The 18,494-nt window shown below is 34.1% G+C and overlaps 2 long non-coding RNA genes across 2 annotated transcripts; both read left to right on the forward strand.

The window, feature by feature from the left end:
* The first annotated feature begins 2,446 nt into the window (after positions 1 to 2,446).
* On the forward strand, positions 2,447 to 3,345 carry LOC135148268 (uncharacterized). The gene is made up of 2 exons (XR_010286248.1): positions 2,447 to 3,075; positions 3,188 to 3,345. It is a non-coding gene; the product is annotated as an uncharacterized LOC135148268 (long non-coding RNA).
* Positions 3,346 to 5,978: 2,633 nt separating this feature from the next.
* On the forward strand, positions 5,979 to 10,698 carry LOC108199134 (uncharacterized). Its single transcript, XR_001802286.2, has 3 exons — positions 5,979 to 8,196; positions 9,434 to 9,520; positions 9,924 to 10,698. It is a non-coding gene; the product is annotated as an uncharacterized LOC108199134 (long non-coding RNA).
* The last annotated feature ends 7,796 nt before the right edge of the window (positions 10,699 to 18,494 follow it).

Below are 18,494 nucleotides of genomic sequence, written 5' to 3' on the forward strand. Positions count from 1 at the left end.
TCAGATTTGGGAATGCTTTTGAATGGCCTTGCTGCATTAGAATTCTTCTTAAATTTGAGCTTTGAGAATATTCTGGATTGAAAAGCCAAGTGCTCATCAATCTCATCCATATCCTCGTCAGAGTCATGTTCTTCAATCACTTTTCCTTTTCCTTTTCTAGATTCCGAGCTTTCTTCTTTTGACACCTTGCTTGAATTTGCAACAAGAGCAATACTCTTCTCCTTGACATTTTCTACACTTGATGCAACTAAAGCCACATATGAGTTTTCTTTCTTTTGCCCTTTACCAATTTCCTCATCTTGTTCCATATCAAGCTCATAGATTTTCAGGGTGCCATATAGTCTCTCCAAAATATAGTCGTTGAATTCTTGAGTGTTTCTCAGAGAAACTGTCATGGGCTTGCCCTTAAGAATTTTTCAAATCCTTAACTTGATAGATTCTTCCATTGAGTTTCAAACCATTTAACAATTTTTGAAATTCGTTAAATGTGTCACTCAAACTTTCACCAGCTTTGAATGGAAGTGCTCATATTGCTGAATTAGCAACTGCGTCTTCTTCTCTCTAACTTGCTCATTTCCTTCACACACAAATCTAATAGTATTCCACAACTCTTTGGAAGTAGCACAGTTGATAACATTATCAAACATTACTTGATCTTGACCATTAAACAAAATGTTCATGATCTTCTTGTCCTTGCGCACTTCCTCAATATCTTCAAGATAGTATTCACTAATAGGCTTTGGAATCATCTTGCCTATCATCTCTTCACCATTAGCTCCTATCCCGGTGCATACCTTTATAGGAATATGAGGCCCTTTTTCTATGTGGTTGACATAATCTTTATCAAGAGACATTAAATGAAGATGCATCTTTACTTTCCAATGAAAGTAGTTATCTTTGTCAAGAACATGTATCTTCACTTCAATATCCATCCTTCCCATCTTTGCTAGCAGTGTTGATCTTTTTTCATGTATATCGGGAACTTGGCTCTGATACCAAATGTTATTTTACACAGAACTAGAGTAAAGATTGTAGAAAGAGGGGGGTGGGGTTGAATACAATCTTTTAAAACATAAAAGATTCAATACAAGCAGACAAGTAATAACAAACAAGCAAATAACACCAGGTATTAAAAACACGGGTAGATTGATATATCCACTCGTGAAAATATATTGAAGAAGATATCTGTGAATTTTTACAAACACACATCTGCTGGTTTTCAACACTAGAAGTTGTTTGATCTCTCTAAAGCTCACTAATGTTCAACAACAACTCTAGTATTGCTACTACTTGGTTATATATCCCAAGTTTAAAGAATTCACTAAATTACAAAACTAGCACTCTAATCTAAATCTTTGCTGCATCAATATGTGTCTTATACAAGTCTTCTGAATCGTCTTCATCTTTGACTGATCATCTTCTTTTAATCCAGGTTGCATTGTATAAGAGAAGAATGTTTCTGCTTCTTCTTTATTTTCCCAAATAGGCTCTCATGTCCAAATTAGTGTAATCAAACCATGTGATCTGTCAGGCTTAGCACCGGTCTTTTTCAATGGATATTGACTTATCCGTTGAAACATGCTTCATTCGTTCATTGATTTACACACTTTATCCGTTGACTGTTATACAAGCTTCATCCGTTGAGATCTTCATGACTTATCCATTGATGAGTTTACAGTCTTCATCTGTTGATATATGCTAGCAGTTCATCCATTGATCATACTTCACTTAGAAAGAATTACATGGCATAGACTATTTACAATTGGTCACCCTATTCTAAATTTCCATTGAGGGATCATAAGTTAAAAATAACACAAAGTTCAACTCATAAGATGATAAATTATTTAACTAGAAATGTTACAGTGTGTTATGTTATCATTAAAACTAGTGAATCCTAACCGAAAATATAATATATATATATATATAGGCTCATGATCAAATAGAAACCAATTTTAAAATAAAAACTAGAAACCAATACAAGTTAGTGATATTCTCAGTACAATTTAGTGATTATCTCTTTAGGATTTAGTGATCTGTGCTGCAGAAATTAGTGGAAACTCAATCTCCAGATATTAACCAACTTAGAATCTCCAGATCTGTTCATGTTTTCGATTCAGATGGTGGTGATAGTGGTGGAGATGGTGGAGGTGAAGGTGGAGATGGAGGAAAGATGATTGTAGCGGAGGTTTGGGCGGCTTGAAGTAGGGGGTTGGAGCGTTGCCGGAATAGTGGCGGCTCCGCCTTTGAAGTTGAGTCGAGGTGGAGAAAGAAGTATGAACGAATCTGAAGGAGGTTGAAGCGGCGATTAAGATGGGCCTGGTGAAGATGGAGGTGTGGAGGTTGTGTTGTTAAAGAAATAATGGAGGTGGAGGTGGAGATGGAGATGGAGGTGGTGGTTATGGAGGGGGTGGGCGGCATAGAGGTGGTAGTGGTTATGAAGGAGGGGAGATAGGATGAGGGGAGAGAGGATGCAGGTCATTAACCCAGACGAGGCCGTGTTGGTGGTAGGAGAGGAGGCCGTGCCGGTGGGAGAGGAGGTCGAGATGGTGGACGATTAGTTGATGAGCCGGTTGATGATGTTGATCATGCTGATGAGCATGAGGACACTGCGGTTTAGGAGGGGAACTCATGTAGATACAAGCGAGGATTGTGTAGTACTGCTATTGCCGAGCAATCTACTGCCACTATAGCCGAGCCATCTATTGCTGCTGCTGCCGGGTCTTCTATTGCTGCTAGCGACGAGGCTGAGTTCATTAGACGTGAGGATTGGCCTTCCTGCTCTCTAGGCCTCACTCCTACTCCATAGCCAGTTGCTGAGCAACAGACTTTTCATATTCCGGATACCAATATACAACAGCCTCCTCCTATTATACAGCATCATCACCGGACTCGACTTCAGCATGATATATCAGAGATCTCCTCTTTTGACTTGGGCTTCTCTTTACAGTCTTCTCAACCTGATACACAGACTAGTTCAGATAGAGCTGATATGTCTGGTAGATATGAAATATATGTGCGCCGGTTAAAAAGGCAGCGACAGGCTCCCGATTGTGGTATTGGTGGACATAAATGAGGGTATGTATTGAATCACTAGGCTTTTCTGTTTGAGTTGTGTAGTTAAGTTTCTTGCTTGTGTAGTGTTTATATAAACCAATCTAATTATTTCATATTCATTATCGTTTGACAGGGTATCAGCTATTGGAGCTATAGAGCTGGAGTTTTATTAGTTTTTATTGTATATTGTAGGCTTTTCATAACATCTGTAGGGATAGGACCCTGAACTTGTAAATTCTCATTGCGCGGATCTTGTAATTATTTTAATTTCGTGTCTATATTTATGTTTTAGTACAACGTTAGAGTTTAAATTATTAAATTGACTGACAGTTAGGGTTAAGATTAAGGCCCTAAACCCTAGAGCCTAAACCTTAATAATTTCGAGGCTTTAGTGCCGAAGGCGCTAAAGCCGAGAAACCAGTTTAAAAAAGTAAATTAACATTCATTAACATTTAAGGTTTATGTTTGGATTTTAGAATTATTAATTTATATTTGAAATTAAACTGGCTGACGGTTAGGGTTTATGATTGAGGGTTTAGGGGCTATCGAGCCTAAACCTTAATTCGGCCTTCAAGCCGAGAAACCTGTTTATGTTTAAAAAAAAAATTAACATTCGTTAAGATTTAGGGTTTATGTTTGGGTTTTAGAATGTTTAATTTATTATACTTGAAACTAAATTGGCTGACAGTTAGGGCTTAGGATTGACGAGCCTAAACTCTAATTAATTCGAAGCTTTAGGGCCTTCGCCAAGAAACCAGTTTTAAAAAGTAAATTAATATTCATTAACATTAAGGGTTTATGTTTGGATTTTAGAATGATTAATTTATACTTGAATCATTTTTAAAAATATTTTAGTATAGTATTTATTAATTTTATAAACAAAAAACATTTTAGTTGGAAAACAATAAAAAATACATTTTAAACACTACATTATTAAGTGTTTAAAGATCAAAACGACAGTTGAAAAAGCGTTTTTGCTTTAGACACCAGATGATACTGCATTTATCCGCAAATGAGAAAACAAAAAAAGATAAAAACGCAAAACGAAATAGTGTTTTGTTCAAAGCTAAAAATTCAATTGTCGTAGACGCTTAACGATACTGTGTTTTAATAATATTTAAAGTAAAAGAATAAGGCTAGACGCTAGTTTAAGTGGCGTTTTGATTATAAACGCTATTGCGTCTTGCGTTTTTGTATTCAACACAACACTGATAGAACAGTCTGTGTGTCTCACTGCCCAAACCCTAAACACTTTTCTGTGTTTATCCACTGCCAAGCCAAGCCAAGTAAAACAATTCAAATATCTGCGCCAATCCCTAACAAGTCGGTTGTGAAGAATTTGATAGATACAATCATGGCTTCGGGTTCAGGTTCGAAAGTTGGAACTTGGAAATACAGTACTTGGATGGATTATTTTGACGGTGATATAATCCAATCTCAATTAGAAGGTTTTGTTATGATAAACCTGTTTCGAAGCATGTTAGACTAGATTCGAGTATGAATTACGATAATTTATGTGTTTTTTATACTCCCTCTGTCCCATTTAATTGTATACGTTTCTTTTCAACTGCTCGACACGCATTTCAATGCTCTTATAAAATATAGTTCCGTAACTTATTTTTGAGATTTTCTTTTTCTGAATAAAAATATAACATACAAACTTTAATTCAGAAAAAAAAATTTTAAAAATAAATTACACAACTACACTTTACAGGAGCATTAAAGTCCGTGCCGCGTCCCCGTCCCCCAATGTATACAACTCAGGGGGACGGAGGGAGTATTCAAAGTTTAATTTAAGTGCCCTTTTATATTCGAAGTTGAAGATTTGAGTATTTAAAACAAACAAAATGCCACACGATGTGGTGTCTTACATATTTATAAAAAATAACAAAAAACAATTGAACGACACACAAAGTAGCGTTTAACATATTTGAAAAAAATAAATACTTTAAGTAGCGTTTTATGTGTTTAAATCCACTAAAACGTTTCACAATGTTGCGTTTTGGTTTTTCAACCAAAACGCTACACGAGAAACGTCACTCAATGATATTCAGGGCCATCTTTTGGCATAATGTCATTCAGGGCATTAATCTTTGTTATAATGTCATTGGGGGCCAAAACCCCACTCGTCACTGTTAACCGTTGGAGGAGTTTGAACAATTTATATACTAAACATGTAAACGCTACTTCGCGTAGCATCTATGTCGTTATTTAAAATATTAAAACGCTACTTCGTGTAGAGTTTTTCTTTTATATTAAAATACAGTTTATCTCTTTATAAGTCTGACGTTAGTTAGTCTAAACATTAGTTAGTCTAATGTTTTATTTGTTTATAAAAAATTAAAACGCCAAATGATGTCACGTTTGATTGCAAGAGTAAGACACACTACTGTAGTTGCGTCACTAATTGTTATTTTGGGTTTTTTTCTGGAAAAACGTTATTCGGGGCATTATTTTCATTATTTATGATAATGAGGGCCCTTTTTCCCAAATATTCTACAAAAGTAGAAATTAAATTGAATTTACATTCTTAAAATTAAGTAAACATTTTGAGAGGTTATGTTTTTCAATTTAAATATTTGATATACAAGTAAATGAAATCGAAATTGTTATAGCCTATGTAAATAATATATACTGTACAAGTGTATATGTGAATGGTTAATCCTGGAAAAGTCATCGAATATTACGTAATAGTATATAATCATTTGTGAAAGACCCTGTGTATATTGATAGTTAGTCAAAAATTATATGTTTACATATAATTATGTATCATCATGGCTTATAACCTTTTTGTGTATGTGCACGTATATGGTGTTATTTTTATTGATTTCAATTGTTTGTATTATTTTTGTTGTTTCCTTCCAAAAACACTTTTTAATGTATTAAATCTTGTAGATTCAGATTTGAATGTTTTGTGTATATGAAAGAGTTGTGGTATTATATATGTATGAAAAAATTATGGTACAAAATTTCCATCTTAGCAATAATGTTAATACTTAATAGTGACTAGAAAATTCTGACTACAAATCAGGTTATATTTTGAAGTTTACTGATTAAATAACCTGAAATATGTTTGATGGATCATGGATGATCATACATGCTAGGATTGCAATTTGTTTCTTCTTTTTTCGGATCTCTGGCAGTGCTGGGAAAAAAAATAAAAATTGAGGGAAAATTGAAGGAAATAAGAATAGAAGGCCACAAAGAAAAGTTTGAATGAGAAGGTGGTGAAATGCATCTCTTGCAAGTCTGCAACAAATGCATCAGATCTGCTTCTCTTTCTTCCTCGGCCTTTCCTTTTATTTTCCCTTGCTCAATAATTGTCAGCCATTACCTCTAAAGATCTCAAACAGTAATAGAAATTGAAACACTATCCGTCACACATAATCTGGATTATTTGATAGATTAGAGAGTGAGTAGTCAACATGATTCAAGGTATAAGCTCATATCTATTGTTATTATTTGTAGGTTTGATTCACACTAATGTTGAGATAACAAAAATTTCACCAAAATTGTTTCATATACACAATTTATCACCATATAGTCTTATACACTTGATAAACATTCAATTTTGACTCTAAAATATTGAATACATTGAGATATGTTCTTAAAAACTTTAAAAGAACAATTGATGCCAATCAAACAACCATCATTGCACACAGACACTCCTTGGTGCTTTATGTTCCCTTGCTGACAGTGACTGATTGTACTTAACACAGAAATGAGATACGCTCCTTTGTGCTTTATGTTCTATGTAGTCATCTTCCCGTTCCCGTGTGTAGTCAAGTTCCTGTTCTCAAACTCCGATCATGGCTCCAAGCTTGACTCCCCAACTTTTATTTTGAAAGATTGAGCTGTAAATTGCTGACAGTGACTGATTGTACCCAACACAGAAGTGAGAAGTCTGACAAGTTCTGCCTCTTGTATTGAGATCAAATTATAGTGTGCACTCGTAGAGAATCGGTAGAAGCAGAGTTGAGGATTGGAGAAATTAAATAAGAAAAATGTCAGGAACTAGGTTTGTTAATTTTATATAATATTGTGATTTTCAGTTATTTAAGTGCAGGAATGTAAGATGTAAAACAACAATTCGATATAGATTGAAGAGAAAGAGTCGAAGAGAGATATAAATTAGAAATAAGAGAGAGTTTAGAGAGATAAAAGCTTGACAAAAGCTTAGAGAAGAAGTGAGTTAAATATAGAGAAAGAAAATAGTGGTGGAACAAGTTCAAATTTCATGTCATTTTACATGATTGAGAATTACAACTGCTACTTCTATATAGACTTAGCTAACCAGTAACAACTTCTGAGAAAGATACAAACACCCCTACACCTTAATACTCAACTACAACTGCTGTTACTTATTAGTCACACTACTACTATTAAGTAATACTCCTAATATAGGCTAGTCCTAACATATGGAAATATAAAATATACAGAATCAAGTGCAAGGGGTATAATTCACCTATAAGCAATTGAGCATTCAATCGCAGTATGGCAGTCAGCAATAGAACATTAAAAATAAAATGATATAGACCATTTTTTCCTTAAAAAAATTGTTATTTGGTGCCTTGACATATAATTGTTATTGCTTGATGAGTACAATTTTGTAGCTTAAAGGTAACAAAGTTGAATTTTGAGTCCATTGGTATTTGGTACCTCAAATAGTTGTTAACGTCAATACTTTGCAACTTGGACAAGTAACCTAGTGAAGTTCCCAAGTATTAACTTCAACAAAGCAGGTAGTACATTCGTTCTGCTAGAAGGAATAATTAATTAGGACAGGTTCTGTTAGGTTCTTAGATTCGGGTCTTTTCGTGCTTATGTTTTTACTTACTTTGGTTAGTTACTAATATACATCAGTGTTTAGAAATCTGAATTTGTAAAGCACTTATTTTCTGTTGTGTGCTCCTTAACCTATTAGAGCTCGTCCATCAATTCTTTCTGAAAAAAGAGCGAGAACGCTAAGAAAAGATTCGATACATGATAGATAAAGATTAATATTTACAGTAAGAGTTAGGTAGTGGTTTATTCTTAGATGCTCCTATTCTCCAAGTACTTGACTTACCCAATTCTTGGCAGGACGACACCTCAGCTACTTGTTTCCTGCTTCATTGCCAGAAATTCATTGAGCTGGTTCGGGTAAATAGCATTCTGTTAAATAACTTGTATCCACAATCTATGTAAAGTGCCAGTTAGTTTTTTTCTTGGGTTTCTTTACAAGACAACTGTAGATCATGTACACAGTTTCTTGTGCTCCTGTTTTGACCTGTGTTATTTTCTGTCGTAATATCTTCGAGCAATGAGGAAAAGTGTCATATGTTGCCATCTTTCTATCATTGTATCTTCGAGCAATGATGAAAAGTGTTATATGTAGCCATTTGAAGATATAGTTCCGAGCTCATTGTGCTTTGTTTGATTATTTAACTGAGCAATCAAATTCAGCTTTTAAGGTGTAGTTTGTAATTCTATTCAATTAATTTTGCTGACCTTGGTTGACTAGCAACTTGATCTTTTCTTAGAAGTTATGCCAGAACAACTAGGAGTAAGTGCACAGAGGAAACCTTCTTTTATTTATTAATTATTATTTATAGTAGCTTACAGGCCGTGCAAAGCATGAGTTAATTTTAAATGATTTATTTTTTTTTCAATAAATTTTAATTATTATTTTTTCGAACTTTTTTATAATTTAAAAATAGAATATAATGTAATTGTTATGATTTTTAATTTATTTATATCTCTAAAATTAATATTGTAATATTTAAAATTTAATACGTTGCTGTGGGGATCAAATCTCAGACATTTTTATGGACTTCTTTTAGTATTATATCTAAGATTCACATCAATTTGAGTTGAAAATTTTAACAGATGTGATTTAGGAGGGGTAACCAAGATTGAGGTACCATACCAAACTACAAATTATACCTATGTTCAGTTTTTATAGTTTAGTATAGATATGTAGTTGTGGATAATAAGCCTATTAGTTAGAAAGCTTAAAACTAAAAGCACTTGTTAAATTGATTGATACAATTAGTCCACCAGTAACTAAAAGCAAAATCATTCAAAACAATGATATGCACTGCTGACCCCCTATCTTTTGGATTGGATACTTTATTTTTCAGCTTAGTCAATTTGTAAGCCTAAGTTTTAATCATCAGATTTCACATAATATATCACTTAATACAAAACTGGAATATGGATTTTTATCTTGTCATTAAGTTAAATTGGTAACTTAAAATTGTTTGTTTCTGGTCTTGTGCTTTTGTTCTATTTGGTTTCTTGTGTGATGCTACATTATTTAAGATTCAGTTATGAGTAAGCTTGCTGATAGGGGATGATGTTGAACAACTAAACATGTGGAGTTATTTCTTGCGTGTAGGAAGCAAATCTGGAGAAAGCTATCTTCTATGGAAGGAGTGCATTTGAAAAGTTCTATGAGTTTGAAGAAGATAAAGATCTGCTTAAGGTACCTTTAAAATATTTTGTGCTCGTACTGCCCTATATATATTGTGCTTTGTGCAGTGAGAATCTTCTACTTTTGGAATTCCAATAACTTTTAAGCAAGGGAAGGGAAGAAGAAAATCACATCTGTCCTTTATCTTGTCGCCGCCTCTTTTGTTGCTTTAGAATCATCTCCTCTTTGTTCGCCTGTTTAGCATGATGATTTCCCTAATAGTAAAATAATATCATCAATTGTTGCTAGTGTTTTACGTTGAATGAAAAAAGTAAAATGGCTTTGGCAAGTTACTCATCATTATCGCTGTTATCTTATAGCTCTGGGGATTGAGAGACATTATTTTTTATCTGTAATTAAATATTTATTCCGTGTACGTAAGTTTGGTAACCGGGCTGTTTGGATGTCTGTGTAGGACTGTTCTGCTCTGTTAGTGTATGCACAACTAGAGAAATCATCAGTTGGATATCTTCTAGAAGATTCACAACGAGAAATTGTGGTGGATGCAGTTAATGCGTTTGTCTTGTCAGTAAATCCCAACTTAGAAGATCGAAAGAGTTGCTCGCAATCTCATCTTGAGAAGTTACTGAGGCAACTAACTGCTTGTTTCTTGGAGGGGAGGTCGCTAAATGGTACCAAGGTGAAGCATTCCATATCCACAGAATACTAGAGGCCTCAGTAAGAAGGGTTTAGATATCAAAACTAGTAGTTTTACAACTCTCGTCTTGACGGCCCCAAATTCAGTTCATATATCCAGATGTTGGCAAGAGTCCAAAAGTGAAAGTTTTTGCATGTCGAACATCAGAATAGAAGTCATCTGTAATATATATGTTTTGGATGTTCTACATTGCTCAGGACACTGTGTTTTCTGTTCTCCATGTTCATGTTTGCGTCTCTGAGATATACATGTAGAGTCTGTAGGCAGTCCCAGCTTATTGGTAATTACAAATTCTTTCCACACAAGTTAATAAGAATGTTGTTCTATAAAGTGGCAATTTACAGTTTCATGTGCTGTGTTTGACCGTAAATATCTCACTTAAAGAAGTTATTTCTCACTTAAAACAGAGAAATGGATTATAAGTGATAAGTAGAAGATGATTTATAAGTTATTAAAGTGTTTGGATAATGTAAATTATAGATTATTTAAGTGTTTGGATAATTATAATTTTACTCAGAATGTTTGGTAATTTAAAGTAGAGTGTTATTACATAAGAAAAATGAAAAGAAGCGAAGCTGTGAAAATAAGTCAGCCTTTTCAACTTCCAACTTCTTTCAACGCTTAAAAGTGTTTTTTGCTTCTTTACATAAACAGTCACTAGAAGTGGAAGCCAACTTTTTAATAAAAAGAAGCAACTACTTCTGCTTCCCAAACATGCACAATCGTGTCTGGAAACAAAATTAAGAAATATTACGCCTGGAAACAAAATTAAGAGTTTTTGTTTAAACTACAAATGTGCATTTATGATTCACATCTAGTAAGTTGTAATTTATAAATACTTGTTTCGTCCCATAATAAAAGTCATTTTAAAAATAATTACACATATTAAAAAACTTTGACATCATTCATAGTCATTAGAAGACTTTATCTCTAGTTATCACTCTTTACAGTGATATACTTCCTCCGTCCCCCTCAATTGTTTACATTGGAGGACGGGGACTCGGCACGTATTTGAGTGTTCTCATAAAGTATAGCTTTATTTTGAATTTTTTTTCCTTTTGAATAAAAGTTTAGTGTTTAAATTTTTATACAAAAAAGAAAAATTTTGAAAATAAGTTATTGAACTATGTTTTATATGCGCTTTAAAATGTGTGTCGAGCAGTTTAAAAAAACTGTAAACAAATGAGAGGGACAGAGGGAGTAAGTATTATTGTGAGAAGTGATGAGATCACTTGAAGATAACAGAGAGAATTAGGAATTTTTCTTAATTTATTGCAGGGTCATCCGAGATGTACTTTTGTTCTTATATTCATAATTGATACTGATTCTCTGGATACTCAATTTTGGTCATTGATTGCCAAAAAAGGGGATAAGGAAGAAATTCAAAATTTCATTTTGAAAAGAAGAGAAGAAGAAGAAAAGAAGAGAATTTTCAAGGTTTTCAAGTTTCAAGCGGTTAATAGTTTTGAAAATTTACAAGAAGTGAGAGAATTCAAAGGAAGCTACTAAACAAGTGAGTTTTACAGATATCAATCTTAAAATCTTGACAAGTATGATGAACTTGTTCGTGAAAGCATTCTTGATAATGGTGTACTATTTGCTTTAAAATTTTGAAGGGGTTTTGGCATCACTGAATTAAGAATTTATGTCTTATAACATAATGCATGAATTGGGGGAGATTGTTACGAAAGAAGAGTCATTGATGCATCAGGAAAGGAGATTATTAATATGCAAATGCCAAGAAACAACGGAGTCATCAGAAACTGATATGGGCATCAGGAACTAGTACATAGATATTAGTATACAGATACTTGGTCAGTAAGTAGCATTAGTATCTAAAGACGGAGCACTTTAGGAAACATAAGAAGATTGATACCGGACATCTAGTTTGTAGGAAGATATTCAATCTTACATGAGATAAATAGAAACAGATAATCATTGATAGAGAATATCTTGACAGACGTACCTGTGGCATGTGTAGTATATAAACACAATTATTAGACACAATTATTAGGTTATATAAATGTATGTACAACACGCGAGATATCGTTGTAACCTAGCAGCTCATAAGAACAAAGTTCTTGAGAGAGTTTGTAACAGTTCTTATAAATCAATAAGAGTAGTTGATTTTGATATTGGTTGTTTATGTATATCAATTTGACATTTAAACCTTAAGAATAGAGTTATTCCGCCTAGTCTATTGTTATAAATCTCAGGCAACATAAAGACACATGTAAATGATACAATTCAGTAGACTTTTCATTTATAGTAGCTTTGCATTCATCTTTAGATAATTCAACTAGATTTTTAGTGAATACCTGACTGCTTGTTGTGCTATAATCTTGATCAGAGGAGTTGACCATAAGAACAAGATTGACATACTCATAATCCTCATTAGAATCATCCTCAGCAGCCCAATCCTCCTTTGTGATGAATGATTTTTCTTTCTGTTTGAGAAGTTCAAAGTATTTCTTCTTGTAATCCACATTCTCAAAAGATTTCTTTTCAGACTTTGGCTTTCTGCATCCATTTGCAAAGTGACTAACTAATCCACAATTGAAGCATTTAAATTTTAATCTGTCTACAATACTTCTGTCAGATTTGGGAATGCTTTTGAATGGCCTTGCTGCATTAGAATTCTTCTTAAATTTGAGCTTTGAGAATATTCTGGATTGAAAAGCCAAGTGCTCATCAATCTCATCCATATCCTCGTCAGAGTCATGTTCTTCAATCACTTTTCCTTTTCCTTTTCTAGATTCCGAGCTTTCTTCTTTTGACACCTTGCTTGAATTTGCAACAAGAGCAATACTCTTCTCCTTGACATTTTCTACACTTGATGCAACTAAAGCCACATATGAGTTTTCTTTCTTTTGCCCTTTACCAATTTCCTCATCTTGTTCCATATCAAGCTCATAGATTTTCAGGGTGCCATATAGTCTCTCCAAAATATAGTCGTTGAATTCTTGAGTGTTTCTCAGAGAAACTGTCATGGGCTTGCCCTTAAGAATTTCAAATTCAAATCCTTAACTTGATAGATTCTTCCATTGAGTTTCAAACCATTTAACAATTTTTGAAATTCGTTAAATGTGTCACTCAAACTTTCACCAGCTTTGAATGGAAGTGCTCATATTGCTGAATTAGCAACTGCGTCTTCTTCTCTCTAACTTGCTCATTTCCTTCACACACAGATCTAATAGTATTCCACAACTCTTTGGAAGTAGCACAGTTGATAACATTATCAAACATTACTTGATCTTGACCATTAAACAAAATGTTCATGATCTTCTTGTCCTTGCGCACTTCCTCAATATCTTCAAGATAGTATTCACTAATAGGCTTTGGAATCATCTTGCCTATCATCTCTTCACCATTAGCTCCTATCCCGGTGCATACCTTTATAGGAATATGAGGCCCTTTTTCTATGTGGTTGACATAATCTTTATCAAGAGACATTAAATGAAGATGCATCTTTACTTTCCAATGAAAGTAGTTATCTTTGTCAAGAACATGTATCTTCACTTCAATATCCATCCTTCCCATCTTTGCTAGCAGTGTTGATCTTTTTTCATGTATGTCGGGAACTTGGCTCTGATACCAAATGTTATTTTACACAGAACTAGAGTAAAGATTGTAGAAAGAGGGGGGTGGGGTTGAATACAATCTTTTAAAACATAAAAGATTCAATACAAGCAGACAAGTAATAACAAACAAGCAAATAACACCAGGTATTAAAAATACGGGTAGATTGATATATCCACTCGTGAAAATATATTGAAGAAGATATCTGTGAATTTTTACAAACACACATCTGCTGGTTTTCAACACTAGAAGTTGTTTGATCTCTCTAAAGCTCACTAATGTTCAACAACAACTCTAGTATTGCTACTACTTGGTTATATATCCCAAGTTTAAAGAATTCACGAAATTACAAAACTAGCACTCTAATCTAAATCTTTGCTGCATCAATATTTGTCTTATACAAGTCTTCTGAATCGTCTTCATCTTTGACTGATCATCTTCTTTTAATCCAGGTTGCATTGTATAAGAGAAGAATGTTTCTGCTTCTTCTTTATTTTCCCAAATAGGCTCTCATGTCCAAATTAGTGTAATCAAACCATGTGATCTGTCAGGCTTAGCACCGGTCTTTTTCAATGGATATTGACTTATCCGTTGAAACATGCTTCATTCGTTCATTGATTTACACACTTTATCCGTTGACTGTTATACAAGCCTCATCCGTTGAGATCTTCATGACTTATCCATTGATGAGTTTACAGTCTTCATCTGTTGATATATGCTAGCAGTTCATCCATTGATCATACTTCACTTAGAAAGAATTACATGGCATAGACTATTTACAATTGGTCACCCTATTCTAAATTTCCATTGAGGGATCATAAGTTAAAAATAACACAAAGTTCAACTCATAAGATGATAAATTATTTAACTAGAAATGTTACAGTGTGTTATGTTATCATTAAAACTAGTGAATCCTAACCGAAAATATAATATATATATATATATAGGCTCATGATCAAATAGAAACCAATTTTAAAATAAAAACTAGAAACCAATACAAGTTAGTGATATTCTCAGTACAATTTAGTGATTATCTCTTTAGGATTTAGTGATCTGTGCTGCAGAATTTAGTGGAAACTCAATCTCCAGATATTAACCAGCTTAGAATCTCCAGATCTGTTCATGTTTTCGATTCAGATGGTGGTGATAGTGGTGGAGATGGTGGAGGTGAAGGTGGAGATGGAGGAAAGATGATTGTAGCGGAGGTTTGGGCGGCTTGAAGTAGGGGGTTGGAGCGTTGCCGGAATAGTGGCGGCTCCGCCTTTGAAGTTGAGTCGAGGTGGAGAAAGAAGTATGAACGAATCTGAAGGAGGTTGAAGCGGCGATTAAGATGGGCCTGGTGAAGATGGAGGTGTGGAGGTTGTGTTGTTAAAGAAATAATGGAGGTGGAGGTGGAGATGGAGATGGAGGTGGTGGTTATGGAGGGGGTGGGCGGCATAGAGGTGGTAGTGGTTATGAAGGAGGCGACGACGGAGGTGGTGGTAGTGGAGGTGGGGTTGGTGAAGATGGAGGTGGGTTTGATGAAGATGGAGGTGGAGATGAGGTTGTTTAAAAATTTAGTGGTATTTGCTTTAGGATTTAGTGATATTTCAGTTTGGTTTTTAGTTTCTAGGATAAGGAGGTTTCTATTGGAGTAAAACTCTCTCTCTCTCTCTCTATATATATATATATATATATATATATATATATATATATAGCATATGATTCAATCAATTCGATTGAGAATGATATTTTTTGTTTAGAACTTAACCGAATTAAAATTTAATTTGTTCAACATTGAAAAGCTGAATAGATCAATTTTTTTAAAAAATTAGAACTAAACCTGATGAAATTTACATGATTCGATATAATTTCCTGACTTTTCAATTTTGCTCAATCTTCAATATTAGGTGGCCTCTTCGACTTTCCTCCCAAGTTTCTAAAGTGAAAAAGAGAAAAAGAAAAATTAATATAAATGAAGAGAAGAGAGGAAGAATTTTTTTAAAAACAGATAAATTCTTCCAAATTTCTTACATTGAGTATATTAAGTATGATTAAGGTTGTAAAAATCGCAACTCCGTTCAACTCGGTTTGGTTCCGAAAAAATGAGTACTCGAAACTCGGGAGAGTTCTCCGAATGAGTTATCGGATAACTAATCAGGTATCTTTTTCAAATTAATTTTTTCTCTCGTATATAGTTATCTACCGATTAATAATAAAACTATCTAATAATATTAATATTTTAATAACACACTTGAAATAATGAAGTTCAAATATAAAGTAACTAGTTTGATAATTTTTGACATAATAATCATTTACAAGTTTTAATGATAAAACACATATACTTTGTAATTAATGTCAATACTTTCCAAAACAAGACCAAAACATATATAAATTTACGTTTAGTCTCTTTTGAAATAATTTTCAAATAAGACAATAAAAAATTACGAAGTCAAACTCGGATTTGACCTCGAGTACTCGGAGTCAAACCGAGTTTTGACCGGTTTTTTAATAAATCGGTTTTGAACCCAGTTACTCGGGACTCAGATCGGACAAGGGGTTAAAAACGAGTACTCGGAATGAGTACTTGGCCGACTCGGCGATTTTTAGAATACTAAGTATGAATATAAAAATAACAATATGTTAGGTCTAGAAACGATTGTAGAAGGGGGCCTAATATAATTACTGCAATATTTTACAAAAAAAAATTGAAAAATTAATGCTGCCAAAAATTCGATTCATTCATAGAAATCGCACTATACCATTCAATATATACATCCAACATTCAACCATAACCAATCTAGCCATCTATCGGCAATATACCAAAATCTAAAGTTATCCAAAAACTCCAAACTACAATAATCTAGCCATCCTTCGGCAAAATACCAAAATCTAAAGTTATCCAAAAACTCCAAACTATAATAATCTAGCCATCCTTCAGCTTATATGCACCGCCATTTCGAACCAGGCCATCTCAGAGGATCAACGTCACTGATACCAATTATTAGTCCAGTGCACCTGTAACAATGCAATGTATTAGATATTGGTAAATTTACTAATTACAGATATAAAACAGGTGCTTAACCTTCTCTCTGCTGCGTCTTCTATTTCAGTGAGCATTTTGAACCTCATCCCAGGTGAAAAAGAATTGCCGAGGCTCTTCGAGAATTTGCAGAAAGGTACTACAAAATTGGACGAGCTAGACCTTTAGAAAAGTCATCACAGGGGAGTAAGGTCGCAACAGTTACATGATGCTGTAAACTAAATACACTACTGCAAGTTGTGGAGGAAAAGTTCATCCCCAGAACACAGGAATTTAAAGATAAATAACAAAGAATAACATGAAGGCTTGTGGTATTTTGAACGGCATATAAGAATTAAGATAGTTATACCATCTTTCCATAAAGTTACTGGGAAAGTGATGTATAAGAAAACTTATACAACCTTCCTGCAATTGTTACTCTTTTTTATCAATCTAGAATAGCTATAACAAGATAACTGAAATTCTTAATGAAATCATACAAAGCAAACAGCTAAACAAATCAGGCCAAAAGAACTTCACAGTCCAAATTGAAATATATATTAATATATATGGCTTAACGACCTTTTAGCCCTTGAAGTTTGGGTGGAAGTTCCGATGCGGCTTCGAAGTTTAAAAACGTTCCTTTCGACCCTCAAAGTATCTTTGTCGTACCTTTTAGCCCTTATGGCGTATACCGGTATATAACGGGGTGGACAAAGTTGACATTTCACACGTGAGGGTTAAAAGGGACATTAAACATTAAGGGTTAAAAGGAACATTTAATGTATTTTAATGTATTCTTTAGGGGTTAAAAGGAACGAGATGTATACTTTAAGGGTTAAAAGGTACGCCCAAACTTTACTCAGAATATGAATCGTCAAGTTTATCCCCCGATTTATACCGCTATTTTTAAAAAGGGCTAAAAGGTACGACAAAGGTACTTTGAGGGTCGAAAGGTACGTTTTTAAAATTTGAGGCCGCATCGGAATTTCCACCCATACTTCAAGGGCTAAAAGGTCATTAAGCCTATATATATATATAAGGAAAGATTTTGTTTTGCTCGATTCGCATGAAAGAAACATATGCTACAACATTAAAGCCCAACTACTTTAAGATGGCATAACAGTTTATGAGAACAAAAATCATCATGCGGAGAACCTACTAGAAAGAGTCGGCAAAAGAATTCCTAGACACATGAGCCAAAACTAGCAATTGCCACTAGCACAAGTTTATTTTCATGAGAAAATGCAGATCAGACCATAGCTAGGAGTAGCAACACTAAAGGGACCCGGTCAGCGTTAATTGACATGTGGAAATAGATGTACCTTGGATTGTAGCAAAGGTTGAAAACACTTTTCATATATATGGTCTTCACCACGGAAGCAATATCATTCAACTGCTGAGTAAAAGCTAAAGCAAAATTGGCTCCACTTTTAGCCTGGGCTGCTCTTCTAATCCCCAGCCTCTGTTCTCCATCGTCACCCCTGCTACTAAATCCTTGTTAATAAGATCATAAATGTAAGAACCCCTTTATAAAACTAAGGTGCTGCATCCTATCTACACCTGAGAAAAAGAATAGCATCTCCACAGACCAGCTTCTTATTGACTAATGCGCTCCAAGCCTCCAACTAGTAGTCAACAAATGTCTGCCAGATACAAAAACACTGGTAGTTGAAGCTTTTTCATAATGATACACACTGACAAATGCGCTCCAAGCCTCCAACCAGTAGTTAGCAAATGTCTGCCAA

This window comes from Daucus carota, chromosome 8 (genome assembly GCF_001625215.2).
Source record: "Daucus carota subsp. sativus chromosome 8, DH1 v3.0, whole genome shotgun sequence".
Taxonomy (NCBI): domain Eukaryota; kingdom Viridiplantae; phylum Streptophyta; class Magnoliopsida; order Apiales; family Apiaceae; genus Daucus; species Daucus carota.